At 44.3% G+C, this 22,442-nt stretch overlaps 1 pseudogene; it reads right to left on the bottom strand.

Annotated features, from left to right (window-relative positions):
- Positions 1 to 1,980: 1,980 nt before the first annotated feature.
- On the bottom strand, positions 1,981 to 3,097 carry LOC145953704 (uncharacterized; annotated as a pseudogene).
- Positions 3,098 to 22,442: the final 19,345 nt, after the last annotated feature.

The following is a 22,442-nucleotide window of genomic DNA, read 5'->3' as shown; positions in this document are numbered from 1 at the left end:
TATATTTTAAAATTAGTTTTGATTAAAATATATTTTAAAATTTTAGTTAATTCATTGTAATATTTTAAAATAAATATTATTAAAAATTGTCATTAGATAAGTTATCTACGGAAATTTCTGTAGATAAGTTATCTATGGAAATTTCCATAGATAATTTATCTATGGATTTTTCTGTAGATAAGTTATCTACGGAAATATTCGTAGGTAACTTATCTACGGATTATTCCGTAGATAAGTTATCTACGGAAATTTTCGTAGATAACTTCACCCGTAAATAAATTTATTAGGTTACATATTTGAAACATCAATTAACATATTTTATTATCTTTTCATTTTAATTTATTGTAAAATAATTAGAATATTTAATTTAGCATCATTAAAAAAATAATCATTATAAGATTTAATTTTTTTAATTTAATTATTTATCATAATAATTTTAGTTATCGTATTGACCAAAAAATATATTTTGGATTAAAATATATTTTAAAATTATTGATGATTAAAATATATTTTAAAATTTTATTTAATTCATTATAATATTTTAAAATAAATATTATTAAAAATTGTCATCTTAAATTTTTTATTTTTATAAATTAATTGATGATAAAAAAAATAACATACTAATATATGGTTTTAAATTTGATATGAAAATATTAGGATATAATTAGATAAGATTTTAAATTAGTATTTTATTAATGATTGATAATTAGAAAATAAAACAAGAATAAATATATTAATTTAACTAATAATTTATTTAAAATATTAAAATTTAATTTATAAAAATAATATTTTAAAAGAGAAGGGTTATAATAATATCAATGTAACTTTTATTAAATGTGAATTTTATAAATTCAACCGTTAGATTAAAAGTTTTCTACTCTTAGCTCATATTTACAAAATTTTATAGTAATTTAAGATGATTTGATACTTCATTCTTGTAAAATAAAATTGACGTAATATATACATTTTAAAATATACTAAAATATGAACACTTTGATTACCTTCAAGTTGTTGTTCAATTTTAACAAAATTTGATATAAACATATAAAGTGATATGAACTTTAAATCTAACGGTTGAATTTACAAAATTCACATTTAATATAACATTATTGAGCGGTTAATACTTAGTAAAAGTTACACTAGTGTTATTTTAGCCCTTATCATTTTAAAATATATAAATTATTATTTAAACTTTTAAATTTATAATAATTAATTTAAATTGTATCATAATATTAATTTTAAATAGAAATAAGTAGATTGTTAATTATACAAGTAAGTATATTTATAAATAGATATTAATTAAATATAATATAATTATTATTATTATTATTGGTAATATAATTATTATATATATTTATATATTTTTATAGCTGTCTGAACATACCAAAATGAGAGGGATCCAAAAATAGTATAAGTATGAGATTGTACTTAAATGAATTAATTTGTACTACTTATATTGATAACATGCATTAGCTCTTCTGTAGCCTATCTCATAAGAACTCCACAGTTAAGCGTGCTTGACTTGGAGTAGTATAGGGATGGGTGACCTTCTGGGAAGTTTCCTAGAAAATGTGCAATAAGGACAAAACATGTTGAAAAGTGAAGTGTAATGAAATAACATCCTTGAGAGGCCAAATATGAGGGTTATTACATTAATAAATTTATTAAAATTAAATAAAAATTTCCTGAAAGTTATCTACGGATAAAATCCGTAGATAACAACTTTCGTGAGTTATCTACGGAAAATTCCGTAGATAACATTATCTAGGGAAAATTCCATAGATAACATTATTTACGGAAAATTCCGTAGATAACATTATCTACGGAAAATTTCGTAGATAATGTTCCGTAGATAACGTTATCTACGACCATTTTATCTACGAATTTTTTTCCGTAGATAATCCGTAGATAATTGACATTTATCTACGGATTTTTATGTTTATCTACGGATTTTTTCGTAGATAATCTTGATTTTTCTTGTAGTGATATTCCCCCCAGAACCCAAAGACTTTGATTTATGATAAGGTGCCAGCGGAGTCCTAAAAGCAACATTCACTGATCCCTGGTCGGCATCGTTTATGGTTGAGACTAGGACGGTATCTGATCGTCTTCGAGCCCCCAACTTTCGTTCTTGATTAATGAAAACATCCTTGGCAAATGCTTTCGCAGTTGTTCGTCTTTCATAAATCCAAGAATTTCATCTGTGACTATGAAATACGAATGCCTCGACTATCCCTGTTAATCATTACTCCGATCCTGAAGGCCAACACAATAGGATCAGAATCCTGTGGTGTTATCCCATGCTAATGTATCCAGAGCGTAGGCTTACTTTGAGCACTCTAATTTTTTCAAAGTAACAGCACTGAAGGCACGACCCGGCCAATTAAGTCCAGGAGCGCATCACCGGCAGAAGGGACAAGCCGATCGGTGCACACTAGAGGCGGACCGACCGACCCAACCCAAGGTCCAACTATGACCTTTTTAACTGCAACAACTTAAATATACGCTATTGGAGCTGGAATTACCGCGGCTGCTGGCACCAGACTTGCCCTCTAATGGATCCTCGTTAAGGTATTTAGATTGTACTCATTCCAATTACCAGACTCAATAAGCCCGGTATTGTTATTTATTGTCACTACCTCCTCGTGTCAGGATTGGGTAATTTTCACGCCTGCTGCCTTCCTTGGATGTGGTAGCCGTTTCTCAGGCTCCCTCTCTGAAATCGAACCCTAATTCCCCGTCACCACCATGGTAGGCCACTATCCTACCATCGAAAGGTGATAGGGCAGAAATTTGAATGATGCGTCGTCGGCACAATGGTTGTGCGATTCGACGAGTTATCATGAATCATCAAAGAAACAAGCAGAGCCTACATTGACCTTTTATCTAATAAATGCATCCCTTCCAGAAGTCGAGGTTTGTTGCACGTATTAGCTCTAGAATTACTACGATTATCGGAGTAGTAGATACCATCAAACAAACTATAAATGATTTAATGAGCCATTCGCAGTTTCACAGTCTGAATTAGTTCATACTTACACATGCATGGCTTAATCTTTGAGACAAGCATATGACTACTGGCAAGATCAACCAGGTAGCATCCGTCAATGACTCTGCACATGGTGCAAGTGTTTTCCACACTAAGGTGGACAAACAGTGTACCAAGACAATCATCATTCAAGGCAACCAATATTTTTGTGGTCAACGTGGGACATGAAACCAATGTTCATAACATAAACCGAATCCAAGAGAACAATTTGCACACGCATTCCATGAAAGCCATTACTATACATGGCTAAAATGGATCACGTGCACTGCTTTCAAATCCCCCAACAACCCCGAGAAGGGTTATGGATGGAGCAAGTCTCGAAGGCTACAAGAATACCATTTCACAAGAAGGCAACACAAGAACCGAGCTTGACCACAAAGCCATGAAAAGGAAAGCATGTCAACTGTTCGATGCACAAGCATGGAGCCAGCCAACAAAAACATTCCAATCACCACTCATACACCCCCACGTGCGCCAAACTCAACACCACCGAACGAACCACACCCTGCATTGCCAAAGCCATGGAAGCAAATGGAAACATCAAGTGACGTTTGTTTGACATCGCTAGGCATGAGAATTCCAGGGACAAAATCATCTCAGGGACAAGAAAATCTCATGGACAAAATGTCCAAGAGAAGAAAATCTCAAGGACAAAGTCTTTCAGGCAACAAAATCTCATGAACAATAGGCAACCCGTGTTACAACTCATCCAACATCAACTATAGGAAGAGGATAATTAGCTTTGGACCAATCAAAATACCGATTTCCAACAAAATGAACCCACCACCATCAACACCATCCAAAAGTTGAATGGGAAAAACCATGCATGCAACCATCTCCAACCGAGAGGCCGAAATTCAACCAGAATGATCGCTTAGGCAATCACCCATATATATTTACCGAAAGGAACAAAATCCAAGAAAGAAAGTAGGCTAGGTTTGGAGCAATTTTGTACAAAGGCGATGAACAAAGGGAAAATGGGATGGCCATTTGAACAAAGGGAAAATAGGTTAGACAAGGGAAAGGGAATACCATATTTGGTGCAAATTCAGGCAAGGATGGTGAACAAAGGGAAAACCCACCAAAAATTAGCTCGTAAGAGCATAAACCGTCCCTCAGGTGGGTTGGGCACAAGAGAAAGTAGGCTAGGTTTGGTGCAATTTGGGCCAAGGATGATGAAAAAAGGGAAAATGGGCTGGACAAGTGAAAAGGTAGGCTATATTTGGTGCAGACTCGGTCAGGGATGGTAAACAAAGGGAAAAACCACCAAAAATTAGCTCGTAAGAGCATAAATCGTCCCTGGGGTGGGTTGGGCAAGATAAAAAGTAGACTAGGTTTGGTGCACTTTTGGTCAAGGATGATGAACAAAGAGAAAATAGGCTGGATAAGGGAAATGGTGGGCCATATTTGGTGCAAATTCAAGCAAGGATGGTGAACAAAGGGAAAACCCACCAAAATTAAGCTCGTAAGAGCATAAACCGTCCCTAAGGTGAGTTGGGCAGGATACAAATTAGGCTAGGTTTGGTGCAATTTTGGCCAAGGATGACGAACAAAGGGAAAATGGGCGGGACAAGGGAAAGGGTAGGCGATATTTGGTGTAAATTCGGTCAAGGATGGTGAACAAAGTGAAAACCCACCAAAAATTAGCTCGTAAGAGCATAAACCGTCCGTCGGGTGGGTTGGGCAAGATACAAACTAGGCTAGGTTTGGTGCAATTTTGGGCAAGGATGATGAACAAAGGGAAAATAGGCTGGATAAGGGAAAGGGTAGGCCATATTTGGTGCAAATTCGGGCAAGGATGGAGAACAAAGGGAAAACCCACCAAAAATAAGCTCGTAAGAGCATAAACCGTCCCTCATGTGAGTTGGCCAGGATACAAACTAGGCTAGGTTTGGTGCAATTTTGGCCAAGGATGACGGACAAAGGGAGAATGGGCTGGACAAGGGAAAAGGTAGGCCATATTTGGTGCAAATTCGGTCAAGCATGGTGAACAAAGGGAAAACCCACCAAAAATTAGCTCGTAAGAACATGAACTGTCCCTTGGGTGGGTTGTGCAAGATACAAACTAGGCTAGGTTTGGTGCAATTTTGGGCAAGGATGATGAACAAAGGGAAAATGGGCAGGACAAGTGAAAGGGTAGGCCATATTTGGTGCAGAGTCGGTCAGGGATGGTAAACAAAGGGAAAACCCACCAAAAATTAGCTCGTAAAAGCATAAACCGTCCCTCGGGTGGGTTGGGCGAGAGAAAAAGTAGGCTAGGTTTGGTGAAATTTCGGCCAAGGATGATGAAGAAAGGGAAAATGGGCTGGAGAAAGGAAAGGGAAGGCCATATTTGGTGCAAATTCGGGCAAGGATGGTGAACAAAGGGAAAACCCACCAAAAATTAGCTCGTAAGAGCATAAACCGTCCCTCAGGTGGGTTGGGCAGGAAAGAAAGTAGGCTAGGTTTGGTGCAATTTTGTGCAAGGATGATGACCAAAGGGAAAATAGTCTAGACAAGTGATAGGGTAGGGCATATTTGGTGCAAACTCGGTCAAGGATGATAAACAAAAGGAAAACCCACAAAAAATTAGCTCAAAAGAGCATAAACCGTCCCTCGGGTGGGTTGGGAGAGATAGAAACTACGCTAGGTTTGGTGCAATTTTGGGCAAGGATGATGAACAAAGGGAAAATGGGTTGGACAAGTGAAAGGGTAGGCCATATTTGGTGCAAATTCGGTCAGGGATGGTAAACAAAGGGGAAACCCACCAAAAATTAGCTCGTAAGAGCATAAACCGTCCCTCGGGTGGGTTGGGAAACATAGAAAGTAGGCTAGGTTGGGTGCAATTTTGGGAAATAATGATGAACAAATGGAAAATGGGCTGGACAGGTTATAGGGTAGGGCATATTTGGGGCAAACTCGGTGAAGGATGGAAAACGAAGAGAAAACCCACCAAAAATTAGCTCAAAAGAGCATAAACTGTCCCTCGGGTGGGTCAAGATGGCTAAAATCTGGCTCAACAAAGGCTGGATAGACCAAAATATGGGTTAGAATGATGATAGAACACATCTGGAGTTTTTCAAAAATTTTCAAGAAAATCGGCCAAAGTCGGTCGAATTTTTGATTTGATTGATGAAAAATTTTGATTCAAAATTTGCCACGGGAGAACACCACGCAGGCTTAGGAATGCCCACGGAGTGTGAGGGGAAGGCCCCGTGGCTCTCCCAGACCAGCCAAGGTGCGCTGGGTTTCTGCTGAGACACACCCTCCCCCTATAATAGGCTAATATGCAAAAGTGAATTTTGTACAAGTAGATACTTTTTTTCTGAGAAGACATAAGTCCCTTTTTGGGAACTACAAATCGAATTTTGATCTAATTTTTTTGGAGTATTTTTTAGAAAAATCATATCTTCGTGCTCACCAAATTTGAGAATTTTTTGCCAAGGGAATATTTTTTAATAATTTTTTAAGAGACAAAAATACGTAAAATCCAGAAAAATAGAAAAACGTATCTAGACATCGAATTTTGGTCTGATTTTTTGAATGCACCCACATAGTAATATAACTGACCTGTCCTCCAAAAATCTCAGCCATCCTCCAAGGGATTGAATTTTAATGATTTTTTTACCAAAACATGGTAAAATCGGAAAATTCGTAAAAATGGAGGATGAAGGTCTTTCACCCCCAAACCTTCCCAGCATATTTAGGCATGTTAGAATAGATGTTTGATCCAAGAATTTCTCAAAAAAATGTGAATGGTTCATAGTTGGTGCATAGTGGTCGGTCACGGTGGGTCGTGGTGCAAATCTGGTGGGTCGTGACTCAATTTCTCACCAGCCTTGGCTCAATTTCTGGTGGGTTGTGACTCAATTTCTGACTGAGCCTGGCTCAATTTCTGACCTAGAGTGATTCAATTTTTGACCGAGAGTGACTAAAATCATGATCAAGCGTGGCTCAATTTCTGTCCGAGAGTGACTCAATTTCTGACCAAGGCTGGCTCAAAAATGATCGAGAGTGGCTCAATTTCTCACTGAGAGTGACTCAATTTCTGAACGAGAGTGAATAAAATCATGACCGAGAGTGGCTCAATTTCTGACCGAGAGTAACTCAATTTTTGACCGAGGCTGGCTCAAAAAATGACCGAGAGTGGCTCAATTTCTGACCGAGAGGGACTAAAATCATGACAGAGCATGGCTCAATTTCTGACCGAGACTGACTCAATTTCTGACCGAGGCTGGCTCAAAAAATGACCGAGAGTGGCTCAATTTCTGACCGAGAGTGACTCAATTTCTGACCGAGAGTGACTAAAATCATGACCGAGAGTGGCTCAATTTCTGACCGAGAGTGACTCAATTTTTGACTGAGGCTAGCTCAAAAAATGACCGAGAGTGACTCAATTCCTGACCGAGAGTGACTAAAATCATGACCGAGCGTGGCTCAATTTCTGACCGAGAGTGACCCAATTTTTGACCGAGGTTGGCTCAAAAAATGACCGAGAGTGGCTCAATTTCTGATTATAGACCCCTAAAATTGTCCGGGTCGGAAATAAAGCTCAAAGACTCTCAAAGACCGAAGGAAAGTCAGCCAGAAGGACTCCTAGAAGACCCTAGGGTGATTCTTTGTAGGTCTAGAGGTCTTAGAGTAGCTTAGAATAAGGGTGTGCGAGGATTGGAGCTCAATACACCCTCCCAGAGGTTCAGTACGGCCGTACTGAGCCATTTGAACTGCAATACGGCCGTAGTGAACTCAATACGGCCGTACTGAAGTTTTTGAACTTCAGTACGGCCGTACCAAATTCAATACGGCCGTACTGTAGTTCAAAAACCCAGTACGGGCCGTATTGACCTCCCAGGCCGTATTGCGCCTCAATCCTATAAATAGGACGTCATTTGCACGTCCTCCCACACTTTTTCCACACTTCTGGACCCTCGTGCTGAGTATTCTTGGGTTTTTGAGCTATTCTCTGCCCTAGAAGTCTCTCCGAGAGCCAATCCGACGAAGTTCTTGAGTCATGAGCCATTAGCTTGAGACTCGAACAAGTCGAAGGGAAATCTCTTTGATTTCCATAGTAAAAATTATCTTTAGGGAAAGGAGCGAGCGGACGTGTAGTGGGAAGGAGCGCCAAAAAGCCTCCTAAACTTCGTTTTGAATATATAAAAGCACGCTTCGAAGGTTTATTCCCAAAATCCTTTCTTTTACCGCTTTTTGATTGTTGCATTACATGTTTAAAGCTTTCATCATGTAAATATTTCACTTATAATAGTTTCTAATAAATGGGGGTAATTTAGTAACTTTACGCTATTATTTATGAAATAATCTGTCATAGGGAACCCGAAAGGGGCGTTGTGGGGTGCTAACACCTTCCTCACACGTAACCGACTCCCTTACCCAACTCTGGTTGTAATGGCCGAAGTTGATTTGCGAAAATCAATTGCCTTATATCTTTTTCCAATGTTTTGAGTAAAACATTGGTGGCGACTCCAAGAACCCCTTCTTTTTGCGAAAACCACTAATCCATGGAGGGTCCCGCTTGGTATTAACATGGATTGGTGAGAGTCATTTAAACAAAATTGTTAGCTCGATGAGGTCTCAGTTTGAGAATAAGTCGTTCTAACAATCCACCATTTTTCAAAACTTAAAAAGAGTCCAACCATCGTCGCGAATGCCAATGTCCGTTTCGGCGGGTGGCGACAGATGGCGACTCCACTGGGGAAGCCTCGAGAGTCAGTCCCATTTAGTGATGGATTATTTCTAAAATAATAGTTTAAAATTACTTCGTTACCCCTCGCTTGTATGATAATAAGTTTTATCTAATTGGCTTTAATAACTGTTGAATGTTTAAATTTTCGCAATTGTTTGAAATACAAACTGCACACGAACCTTTGCACACAACAGTTCCCTCTATACCCGGGGGCATGAGTGGAAAGCCATAGGGAGTGGATGTTAGTACGGCCGGTTGTCGAATGGGTCTATAGGTGCCCGTAGACCGTTGTCGGAAAACATCACTCAAGGTGAAAACCATGAACTCGAGTCCGACATTGCGTTGGAGCTTTCCATCGACTTACGACGAGAGGAATTGGGTCCCTATAATGGGGGCACCTTGGGGGCCTTGGACTGGTGAGAACAGTTAGAACCTCCTTGAATATGCACTTTTCTGCAGGATACCCCTACCTCGTGATTCGCTCGTGACTGTTCGTGGATGAGTGAATTGTTTGTGCATTGTTTATGTGACATTGTTTGAGCATACATTGCATTCTTTAAACATACAACATTCCCTTTTAAAATAAGAATAAATAGGAATAAGAATCTTCCATTACATGGTGTTAACATCTACCTTCATCACATTCATATAGGTAGTTTCTATTTTCACCCAAAAAATACAAAAAACAAAATACCCAAAAAAGAAAAAATTATTTATCCAAACCAAGCAATATCATGCATCATCTTAGGAGCATCCCGAAAACATGATAATGCTTAGTTAAATAAACACAATGCATGCATATTCAACGCCATCATCTCATATCATGCATTCTTATCAAAGATCATGGAGGGATCTAGGTTTTCATTTCATACATCCCTCCTAGTAATTTATTAATAACATTAATAAAAAGAAAGGATTAATCGATGCGTATGTTCAGAATGGATCGCACGCCGTTTGTTATTAAGTGTAAACCAACAACTGCGCCAAGCGAACGCACATCAACTCCATTGTTGGTAATCAAGACGAATAAAGGGGAAGGTCCGACACCGTTAAGGATCACTGCTCCAAGACCTTTTCCCTACGAATCGAATAAGGCTGTGCCATGGATATACGACATCCATTCTTCTGCCGACAGCGATATCTCTAACATCGCTGGACTTGGGGGCATGACTAGGAGTGGCAGGATCTACACTCCCGAAGATCTACATGATAAAGCTCCCAAGAATAAAGGAAAAGAAAAAGAAAAAGAAAAAACCGAGAAAAATAAGGAATCCGAGGAGGAGACTGATGAGCTGTTAAAATATATCCGACAGAGCGAGTACTCCATCATGGATCAACTTCATAAGACGCCAGCAAAGATTACTCTGTTGTCGTTGATCCTATGCTCCGAACCGCATCGACAAGCTCTGTTGAAAGTCTTGAACGAGGCATACGTGTCGCACACTATCTCCCAAGACAAGTTTGAGGGGATTGTTAGTCACATCACGGCTAATGATCACCTCACTTTCACCGATGAAGAAATCCCCGCTGAGGGACCGAATCACAACAAGCCCTTGCACATCTCTGTAAAATGCAAGGAATATCACATCGCTAAAGTCTTGGTGGATAATGGATCTTCCTTGAATGTGATGCCAAAAAGAACATTTGATCAAGTGGCAATCAAGGGAATCCAAATGCGCCCGAGCAACATGATCGTCCGAGCTTTCGACGGTTCTAAAAGAGAAGTGGTGGGAGAAATTAATCTTCCAATCCAAATTGGACCCACCATCTTTAATGTCGAATTTCAAGTGATGGACATTACTCTCGCGTACAGCTGTCTCCTCGGCCGACCTTGGATTCATGATGCGAAAGCTGTTCCCTCTACGCTCCACCAGAAAGTCAAATTCATAGTGGGTGACAAGCTGGTGACCGTACAAGCTGAAGATGACATACTCATCAGCAAGCCATCTGCCATACCTTACGTGGATGCAGCAGAGGAAGCTCTAGAGACCGCCTTCCAAGCATTGGAGATCGCCAATGTCGAAACGTTTCCCCGAGAAATGAAGAAGGTAGCCTACATGCTCACCAAGAACGGATACTTGCCTGGACAAGGACTTGGCAAGGATTCCCAAGGAATTCCCGAGCTACCCATCATTAAGGATAATCCGGGGAAACAAGGGTTAGGATACAACCCTAATAAAGATCAAAGGACGAAGAGGAACCAAGATCCTTCTCGACGTTCTTTAAGCCAGATCTTTAGGAATGCCGGTTCACAAGCGTCAAGGCCGGTCGTCGTCATCAAGTGCTCTTCTCCTTCCGATAGGGATGTATAGACCTGATGACTGTTAGAGATTACTCCTCGGGGACAGCCCGACCCCCGAGCCTCGATAGGGCACATGTTTCCGCTATAATTATAATAAAATCGTTCTTTATTATTTCTTATTGCTTCTTTTCTTGCTTGCAATAAATTTCCAGACCACATTATTTTAACCCTGTTTGAATAAGCATGAATGAGGTTAAAATTGTCTTAATAACAATAAACCCGCATCATTTTTATGTGGAAGTGTGTATGACAACTTGGAGCACCATTCCTTGGCCTCGACAAGTGCCATCATGGATAAAAAAGAAATCCTTTAAAAACAAAAATCATAAAAACAAAAAAAGCTCGGCAGGAAACCCAAAAAGGGGGCTGCGCAAAAATAAGAGCAAAGAACCCGCTAGGAATCCCACGAAAGGGTGACCTAGGCAAAAATTAGGGTTGCAAAAATAAACAAAAACAAAGGTCCGCTGAGACGCCACAAAAGGGTGTTTTAGGCAAAAAATAAGGACAATCAAAAAAGCAAAAGAAATCCATGATGGTACCATGAGCTGAATTCAAAAAGAAAGGTTCAAGGGAAACTATCTAAGTTGTCGAATCACAACGTCAATAACAAGACTTTCTTAACTTCATAAGTTTTTAATCAAACAAGCCTAAACACATGAGCCTACCTTGGCCAGCCATTCTTACAAAAACCGTTTTCAAAACAATAATAATCCCCTCTAAAACACAAACTTTTGAACAAAAATATCTTTCCCTTCTTTTCTCTTGTCCCAAACGATTTTAGAATAATCTAGTGGAAACATGGAGATATAGTGGTCAATAGGAGGGTTGATACGTCTTCTAAAGGAAGGGAATGATCACTGGGTTGATGACACCAATCCCGATATAACACGCATCATTCCTCGGTTACAGAAATCGGCAGCGCACAGCCCGTCTAGAGGAATGGCAAAAATCCAAGCAAAGAAACGCATCGGTTAATTCTTTTGAAAAATAAATCAAATAGAATTAGGTGCATCATACCGCATACATGCATACAGATGATAGGTGTACTGGAAGATCACTTATTCTCTGTTTATTGAAAAAAAAAAAAAAAAAAAAACTTCAATACGCCCGTACCATGTTCAGTACGCTCGTATTGAAATTAGGGTTATGAGCAACTTTTCAACTCAATACGGGCGTACTGAGATGAATACGGCCGTATTGGCCGTAACGTTCACATCAATACGGGCGTACCAAATTCAATACGGCCCGTATTGAATCAATCTTTTGTATATTAACGGTAAGGTCAGTACGGCCGTATTGAATTCAATACGGGCCGTACTGACCTACTTTTTTCTATAAATACGCCCCTTCCCCCTCTCATTCTGCACAGCATTCTCATCCCTCTGCATACCTTGTCTGTGAGTGAGTCTGAGATCCCCCTAATTCTGAGAAATGGCCGAGTCATCAAGAAAGAGACAGAGGGTCCCCGCGCAACTCGAAATGACCGCGCGGCATCAAGAGAGGCTGGAGTTCCTTGAGTCGTTCATCTTCTAGTCGTCGAGGGTGCTCGACTTCACCATCCTCCGGGCAATGGAATGGGAGGATGAGGTCAGAGGCTACATCAACGCCATAGGATGGGGATTCCTCCTTGATCCCCACCCTCAGATCTTCCCGACTGCGATGAAGGAATTTCTGGCTACCGTCGGCGTCACAGAGTCGACGAACAGCTTTGGCGCGACAGTCTACTCAGTGGATTTCTGGATGAGGGGAGGATACCGCTCCCTGACACTGGACGAATTCAACGTCCAGGCTGGCTTCTTTCAGCGAGTTGATCAGCTGGAATATCGGGACGCCATCTGTGAGTGCCCCGATAATCTGACCCCGAACGAGATGTGGAGAGAGCTCACGGGTCAGATGGACTACCACGCTGGAGTAAAGGGTACTCGGCTCCCGACGGCGCTCCGGATTTGCCACAAGCTGATCACCGGCTCCATCCATGCCAGACCGAAGAGCCCAGAGTCAGTGACGCGGCAGGATCTACTGGCTCTTTACTGCATGGCCACCGGACAGAGGGCCAACCCCGGATTCTTTTTCCTCGAGCATATAAAGAATCTGGGGGCAAGAGAGGGTAGCGACGCTCGGCGAGGATACATTATGGTCTCCACGCTCCTTTCACGACTCGCCGAGACTTGGGGGTGCCCCGATGGCGTAGATGCGGGGGAGTTGGCGCCCAAGCCCATCAATGCTGCCACCCTGCTCAACATGAAGATCATCGCCAGGGCAGGGAGGCAATATGTACGAGCGACCGCCCACGACACCTTCAGCGAGCTCTTCGAGAACATCAAGCTCCCGGGTGATGTGGACCCGCAGCCAGAGGCCAACACCTCGCAGCAGGACAGGGCCTACTTTGATGCTCGTTTCGACGCGTTGCAGCAGAGCATCGACGCTCGATTCGACACTGCTCAGCACAGCATAGACACCCTGAGACAGGATTTTAACAGCCTGTCAGTCTGGCTGCATCGTCGCTTCCCAGACCCTCCACAGGATCCGCCGGCAGAGGAGTGAAGACCGGCTATTTTTCTTGCTTTTTGTTTATTTGATTGATCGGGCTGTGCCCCACTCTTTTCATTACCATTGTACAAATTTCATTCCATTTAATAAATGAAATTTTCCACTCTTGAATCCAAAATTCTTTAGCACTTTAATTTCTGTACAGAAAAAGCCGAAAATCGACAAAAAAGGCAAAAATTCAGAAAATCCGACAATCGTACAGAATAACTGAGCCTGGAGAGGCTTGCCGAAATAATACTCCCCAGAGACATCTCAGCTTGCACTCTTGGGCCGAATTCCCAGTGAAAGCTATCAGAGCAAGATCAGCAAGATTCCCCAATGGAAGCATGATCGTCCAAACAAAATATCCAAGTCAAAGGACTTAGACTTCCTCAGTGGAAGATAGCTTTCCAACTCAAGCGACGAGTGAAGCTAAGCCTGAAGAGGCTTTCTAAATAATACTCTGGGATACACAAGATCCTCAATCCCCATTCGCCTACTCAGAGGCACTCCTCCAAAAAAGGAAAATCCAAAAAGATCAATACCCATTCCCCAAGCGGAATTCGGTATTCAACCAAACACCGAACGTCAAGATAATCCGCCTAACAGAAGAGGCCAATCAAGATCAATACGACAGAATCCCCCAGCGGATAAAAGCCTACGCAGAGGCAACAAAATCAAAAACAACCGTCGAAAGGACGTCAGCCAATCATAAGGCATCGCTCACCTCAGGAAGAGCATCTTTGTGTCTGCATCCCCAAGGAATCAGAATTTCCCAGTGGGCACCAACTACGCAATGGAAAGTTGGGACACAAGAACCTATGAGTAAATGCACATCCCCTAGACGGATCCCTGCGTTATCCAGCCCTCAGCGGCACCAAAATCAAAAACAACCGTCGAAGCAGCATCGTGGACTGTGGAGACAAAATCATCACAACAGAATCCCCCAGCGGATAACAGCCTACGCAGAGGCAACAAAACCAGAAAATCAAAAGAGTCACCTGAATAAGGATAACCGGGATACTCCACCAACGTCGAAAGGACGTCAGCCAATCATAAGGCATCGCTTACCTCAGGAAGAGCATCTTTGTGTCTGCATCCCCACGGAATCAGAATTTCCCAGTGGGCACCAACTACGCAATGGAAAGTTGGGACACAAGAACCTATGAGTAACTGCACATCCCCTAGACGGATCCCTGCGTTATCCAGCCCTCAGCGGCATCAAAATCAAAAACAACCGTCGAAGCAGCATCATGGACTGTGGAGACAAAATCATCACAAATCCCTGGAGAGGGCAAACTCACGCTACCAAAGTGACCAGAAGCACGGAGGTATGCAACCCTGGGGAGGGCAAACTGCAGACCCTGGAGAGGGCAAACTCACGCTACCAAAGTGACCAGAAGCACGGAGGTATGCAACCCTGGAGAGGGCAAACTCACGCTACCAAAGTGACCAGAAGCACGGAGGTATGCAACCCTGGGGAGGGCAAACCGCAGACCCTGGAGAGGGCAAACTCAAGCTGCCAAAGTGATCAAAAACATTGAGGTATGCAACGAGCCTGGAGAGGCGACGACTAATACTCAGCTACCCCGTCGTCAGAAACACGGAGGTATGCAGCTACCGAGGTTGTCAGAAACACCGAGGTATGCACGAGCCTGGAGAGGCGACGACTAATACTCAGCTACCCCGTCGTCAGAAACACGGAGGTATGCAGCTACCGAGGTTGTCAGAAACACCAAGGTATGCACGAGCCTGGAGAGGCGACGACTAATACTCAGCTACCCCGTCGTCAGAAACACGGAGGTATGCAGCTGCCAACATCGTCAAAAACATGGAGGCATGCAGACCCTGGAGAGGGCAAACTCACGCTACCGAGGTTGTCAGAAACACCGAGGTATGCATGAGCCTGGAGAGGCGACGACTAATACTCAACCTGGAGAGGCCACTCAACAATTTTCCCACCGGAAGACACTACAAGTCGGAAGGATGGCTTACTCCCCGGACAATTGGGTCAACTCCTTTACTTGTCAACCGGTACACCAAAAAGCCGTTCGACTAAGTAAAGGGGGGGCAGCTGTAGACCCCTAAAATTGTCCGGGTCGGAAATAAAGCTCAAAGACTCTCAAAGACCGAAGGAAAATCAGCCAGAAGGACTCCTAGAAGACCCTAGGGTGATTCTTTGTAGGTCTAGAGGTCTTAGAGTAGCTTAGAATAAGGGTGTGCGAGGATTGGAGCTCAATACACCCTCCCAGAGGTTCAGTACGGCCGTACTGAGCCATTTGAACTGCAATACGGCCGTAGTGAACTCAATACGGCCGTACTGAAGTTTTTGAACTTCAGTACGGCCGTACCAAATTCTATACGGCCGTACTGTAGTTCGAAAACCCAGTACGGGCCGTATTGACCTCCCAGGCCGTATTGCGCCTCAATCCTATAAATAGGACGTCATTTGCACGTCCTCCCACACTTTTTCCACACTTCTGGACCCTTGTGCTGAGTATTCTTGGGTTTTTGAGCTATTCTCTACCCTAGAAGTCTCTCCGAGAGCCAATCCGACGAAGTTCTTGAGTCATGAGCCGTTAGCTTGAGACTCGAACAAGTCGAAGGGAAATCTCTTTGATTTCCATAGTAAAAATTATCTTTAGGGAAAGGAGCGAGCGGACGTGTAGTGGGAAGGAGCGCCAAAAAGCCTCCTAAACTTCGTTTTGAATATATAAAAGCACGCTTCGAAGGTTTATTCCCAAAATCCTTTCTTTTACCGCTTTTTGATTGTTGCATTACACGTTTAAAGCTTTCATCATGTAAATATTTCACTTATAATCGTTTCTAATAAATGGGGGTAATTTAGTAACTTTACGCTATTATTTATGAAATAATCTGTCATAGGGAACCCGAAAGGGGCGTTGTGGGGTGCTAACACCTTCCTCACACGTAACCGACTCCCTTACCCAACTCTGGTTGTAATGGCCGAAGTTGATTTGCGAAAATCAATTGCCTTATATCTTTTTCCAATGTTTTGAGTAAAACATTGGTGGCGACTCCAAGAACCCCTTCTTTTTGCGAAAACCACTAATCCATGGAGGGTCCCGCTTGGTATTAACATGGATTGGTGAGAGTCATTTAAACAAAATTGTTAGCTCGATGAGGTCTCAGTTTGAGAATAAGTCGTTCTAACAATCCACCATTTTTCAAAACTTAAAAAGAGTCCAACCATCATCGCGAATGCCAATGTCCGTTTCGGCGGGTGGCGACACTGATCGAGAGTGACTAAAGTCATGATTGAGAGTGGCTCAATTTCTGACCGAGAGTGACTCAATTTTTGACTGAGGCTGGCTCAAAAAATAACCGAGAATGGCTTAATTTATGACCGAGAGTGACTCAATTTCTGACCGAGAGTGACTAAAATCATGAACGAGAGGGACTCAATTTCTGACCGAGAGTGGCTCAATTTCTTACCGAGAGTGACTCAATTTCTTACCGAGAGTGACTAAAATCATGACCGAGAATGACTGATCGGTGTCGTACACAATTAAATAAAATACGAAATTGTAGTACTAGGAAGTGACTCGTAGGTCATCTCTCAAGGAGCAACAATACCAATCCGAGGTTCATGAAATGCAACAAACAGACATACAGTATGGGGGGGTTTTCATATTCAAATGAATGAAACAGTGAATAAGGAACAGTAAGCAATGGAACAGTAACTCTCCAACTTAGTTGTAGCATCAAATCCTTGGTTCGAAATATTTTCTCACGGATCTAACCCTTTGTTCAATCCGAGTAACCACTAAGCGTCATTACCAACATTGAACCCATACATACAAACGAAGCATAGCATGCATCTCTACTCACATAATTAAGCAAACCATTAGTAAAGCAAGGTGAACCAGTTAAGTGAAAACGAAACTGTACTATCCATACCGCCATGCCGAGCTCGAGCTCGGCATCACAGCGTGGAATGACCTTGGAACACGCATTTGGAGATCTCGGCCTAGACGAGATCCGCAATCCAACCAGATCATAACTGATCTCAGGAGATCTCGGTCCAGACGAGATCCCCTATCTAATTAGATCATAACTGATCTCAAGCCCAAGGCCTAACGCAACCCTAATTCACACTAAGGTACGTGCATTACTTATACCAGACACTCATACAAACCCTAACTTTGGCATCAGAGTCTCTTTTGCAGGTACCACCCCCATCTTGAAGCACCAGCGTACCAGTGAAGGAGGCTCACCAATCTTTCTTGGAGGATCATCTCTTATCGGCCACGCTTATGGTATTCACCAGAAGCCATAGTAGACGACGCAGATCACACAACTACCATGGATAACGAAGCCACATTGAGGAGACTGATCGACCAGGTCAAACAGATGCAACAACAACACGACGCCGATCTGTGAAACATGCAGACCGCTAATGAAGCTGACCTAGCAGCGATGCGGACCACTAATGAAGTTGACCTAGCGGCACTACGTGCCGAAAACGAGCGGATTCGCGCTCAGCTCCCTTGACGCCCCTCTGATCATCAGCCTCAGGCGAGCAACCTCCACGAGGAAGAAGGACATTCGGTCTTCTAACCCTGGACTGTGACTAGGGCACCGACCCCGCGACCTGCCACGCATCGGTCTCATGCATCGACGAACAAGTCGGCCCATGAAGTCAGCAAGGCCCCTACTCAGGTTACGGGGGGTCAAGCAACCTTCCGCCGTCATCCTTTTGTGGATGGCATCATGGAGACACAACTCCCTCAGGGATGGAAACCTCTCCACCTCGATCGCTATGATGGCACGACGGACCCCGATGAGCATATCGACTTGTATATGACACAGGTAAACCTCTACACTAACAATGATGCTATTTTGTGTAGGGTTTTTCCGACCTCACTCAAGGGGGCCGCACTAAACTGGTACACCCAGCTTCTCGCTGAGTCAATCGACAGTTTCAGCACTCTGGTTAGGCGATTCACGGGGCAATATGCAACAAGCCGACCTCACCACATCACTTCTGCCGCCCTGGCCAGTCTCAGACAGAACGACGACGAGCCACTCCGGGCGTTCATGGAGTGATTTTCTGCCACCTCGGTTAAGATCAGAAATCTGAACCCTGAGGTTGCCCTGCATACTATGCTCATGGCACTCAAGCCTGGGCCATTCGTCGACAGCCTATGCCGTGAGGCTCCTCATGACATGGACGAGCTCCGCGCCCGCGCTGCGGTCTACATCCAGATGGAGGAACACTCTGCTTTTCGTGACCAGGTTCGTGGAAAAGGACCAATGAAGCCAGAACAGGGTCACAAGGACAAGATCAAGGTCAACAACGACAGCCAGTTCAAGAAGTCAGCTAGGACAAACAGAGGGGGGAGATATGACTTCTATACTCCCTTGAACACGCCCCGAGTACACATCCTTGAGGAGGCCAATAACAGCAACCTGCTCACCCTGCCCCCGCCAGGTCACACCCCTAACAGTGCCGAAAAATCCAAGCACTGTCGGTACCACAGGAATCACGGTCACACCACTGAGGAGTGCTGCACACTCTGAGACCGTATTGAAGAACTCATCCAGGCAGGCCAGCTCAGCCAATATATCCAGCGACAGCAGGGTCGTCGAGGAGGCTATGGTGGACGAGGACGAGGCAGAGGTCATGGTTCAGGAGCTCGCACGGACCAACCCTCTGGCTCTCAGCAAAATGCCGGCAGAGCAGTGCAAGCCAAGGTAAGTCAGGAAACAGGGCTAGCTCCCCTACGGGGAGTAATCAATACAATCGCAGGTGGTTTCACAGTGGGAGGCGCCAGCAGCTCGGCCCAGAAGAGACACCTGCGCAATATCAACAACGTCCATTCCGCTACCTCGGCTTTGCACCAAAGCTCCCCGCCGATTACCTTCACCGATAACGACTATGTCGGCGTCAGTCCCAACCAGGATGATCCCATGGTCATAGCCGTAGAGGTAGCTAATTGGGAGGTTCACAAGACACTGATAGACCAAGGGAGCTCGGCAGACATCCTGTATTGGCCGACCTTCCTCAGGTTAGACATCCCCCACTCTCTCATCCAACCTCACACAGAGCCCCTAGTCGGTTTTGCAGGAGAGCGAGTGCACACTCGGGGATACGTGGACCTGCTGACCACCTTCGGAACCTCTCTGGATACAAGGAGAATCATGGTCCGATACCTCCTTGTGGAAGCCAACACCTCCTATAACATTATCATTGGGAGGCCGACGTTGAATCAGCTCGGAGCAGTGGTGTCCACTCCACACCTCACCATGAAGTTCCCAGGTAGTGACGGTAAAATCATCTCCGTCAAGGCGAATCAGAAGACGGCTCGGTAGTGCTACACCAAGAGTCTAAAGATCTCCTCGTCCGACGAGCAAAGCAAGAAGGATCCCCCCACCGTGGCTCGCATCACCCACGTGGAAATCGCTGATCTCGATCTGAGATCCGACTCCCATGACGAGCGGCCAAGCCCCATCGACGAGCTTGACGACCTCCAGATCGGGAAACTCCCCGGGCAGTGCACAAAAATTAGCAGGCAACTGAGCCCGGAGCTGCGACAGCAGCTTGAAGCTGAGATCCTCAAGAACGCCGACCTCTTCGCCTAGTCTAGTGCCGACATGCTAGGTATAAACACTAACTTCATCTGTCACAGGTTAGCAATAGACAAGGAGGCAAGGCCAGTGGCCCAGAGAAAGAGGAAGGTTGGCGGTGAAAGGCGGGAGGCCATCATCACCGAGACACAAATTTTGTTGAACGCCGGCTTCATCCGTGAAGTCAGATACAACACATGGCTGGCGAATGTGGTTTTGGTGCATGCCCCAAGGACTCATACCGCTTACCGAGCATTGATAGGTTGGTCGATGGAGGTTTACGTCGACGACATGGTGGTGAAGACCACCTCGGCCACTGACCATGCTACCGATCTCGCCGAGGTGTTTGCCTAGATCAGAAGACACAACATGCGTCTCAACCCGGAGAAGTGCGTCTTCAGCGTCCGGGGAGGTAAGTTCCTCGGTTTCATGATCACTAGCTGAGAAATCAAGGCCAACCCCGAGAAGTGCAAAGCCATCATCCAAATGTAGAGTCTGCAAATGGTAAAAGAGGTCCAACGCCTAGCCGGACGGTTAGTCTCACTGTCCTATTTCATCCCCAGACTCACGGACAGGGAAGGGGCAATCTTCACTCTGCTGTGGAAGCCAAAAGACTTCCAGTGGACGGATCAGTGCAAAGAAGCTTTCCGAAGTTTCAAAACCTTTCTCACGACTCTGCCAATCCTACAGAGGCCGGATCATAAAACTGACGTCCTCCTCTACTTGGCCGTAGCAGAAAATGCCATCAGCGCGGTGATAGTGCAAGAACATCAGAAACTGCAGACGCCAATCTACTTCATTAGCCGAGTCCTCCAAGATGCGGAAAAACGGTACCAAATGATCGAAATGTTGACACTGTCACTTGTCACTGCAGCCCGGCATCTCCGACCTTATTTCCAGAGCCACCAGGTGATAGTCAAAACCGACTACCCCATAAAGCAAATCTTGAGAAAGTTAGAGCTCGCCGGACGAATGATTGCATGGTCGATCGAGTTGTCCGAGTTCGGCATCCAATACAAGAGTCGTGGCACCCTAAAAGCTCAATGTCTGGCTGACTTCGTAGACGAGCTCACACCTACTACTGCCGAGGAACCCCAGGTATGGACTTTACACGTTGACGGGTCCTCCAACTCTAAGGGTGGTGGTGCAGGTATCATATTAGAAGGGCCAAACCAAGTCACTTTGGAGCATTCCCTCAAGTTCAGCTTCAAGGTGACCAACAACCAAGCGGAGTATGAGGCACTCCTCGCAGGACTGAGGCTAGCCCGCGACCTCGTAGCTCGAAGAGTGAGTTGCAACAGCGACTCGAAGCTCATGGTGGAGCAGCTCAGTGGGACGTACCAGGCAAAGGATACTTTTCTGCTGCGGTACTTCCACATCGCATCCCACCAGATCTCATCCTTCGACGAGTTCACCATACAACATGTGCCGTGAGAACAAAACGCCCGAGCTGACCTCCTATCAAAACTCGCCAGCACCAAAAGGCCTTGACAACACTGAACTATCATCCAGGAGACTTTGCACTCACCCAGCTTGGACGACAAAGTCGTCAATGTTAGTGACAGCGAAGACCAGGGGTGGATGACAGGCATCTGGAGTTACTTGAAAGAAGGAATCTTGCTCGAACATAAGGACGAAGCTCGGAAGATGAGGATTAGATCGGCTAAGTTCTTCATTATCAGGGATGAGCTATTCAAGCGTGGCATTTCTATCCCACTGCTCAAGTGCTTGTCCGCGCCTCAGGCAGCCTACGTCATCGAGGAAATTCACCGAGACATATGTGGCATGCATTCTGGAGCTCGCTCAATGGCGACCAGAGTACTCCGAGCTGGATACTACTGGCCCACTTTGAAATCAGATTGCCAGGACTACGTACAAAAATGTAAAGAATGCCAGCAGTTTGGCAACACGCACCGGCAACTGCCCGAAGCTCTCCACCATATGATATCGGCATGGCCTTTCTCCCAATGGGGAATGGACATCCTCAGACCATTCCCCCCTACGAAAGGTCAGCTCAAGTTCCTCCTAGTTGCGATCGACTACTTCACCAAGTGGATCGAGGCATGCCCACTCGCCAAAATGATCACCACTAAAAATGTGCAAAGGTTCACCTGGAGGAGTATTATTTGCAGATTTGGAATCCCTCACACCCTCGTTACTGACAACGGCCGGCAATTCATCGCACAGGGATTCGAGGACTTCCTCCGCGAGCTCGGTATCAAGCATCTCTCGACCTCGGTGGAACACCCCCAGACCAATGGCCAAGCCGAAGCATCCAACAAGGTCATCCT

Source organism: Cajanus cajan, chromosome 11, assembly GCF_000230855.2.
Source record: "Cajanus cajan strain Asha chromosome 11, NIPB_CcT2T_4, whole genome shotgun sequence".
NCBI classification, from domain to species: Eukaryota; Viridiplantae; Streptophyta; class Magnoliopsida; order Fabales; family Fabaceae; genus Cajanus; species Cajanus cajan.
This window is presented reverse-complemented; position numbering and strand designations above follow the sequence as displayed.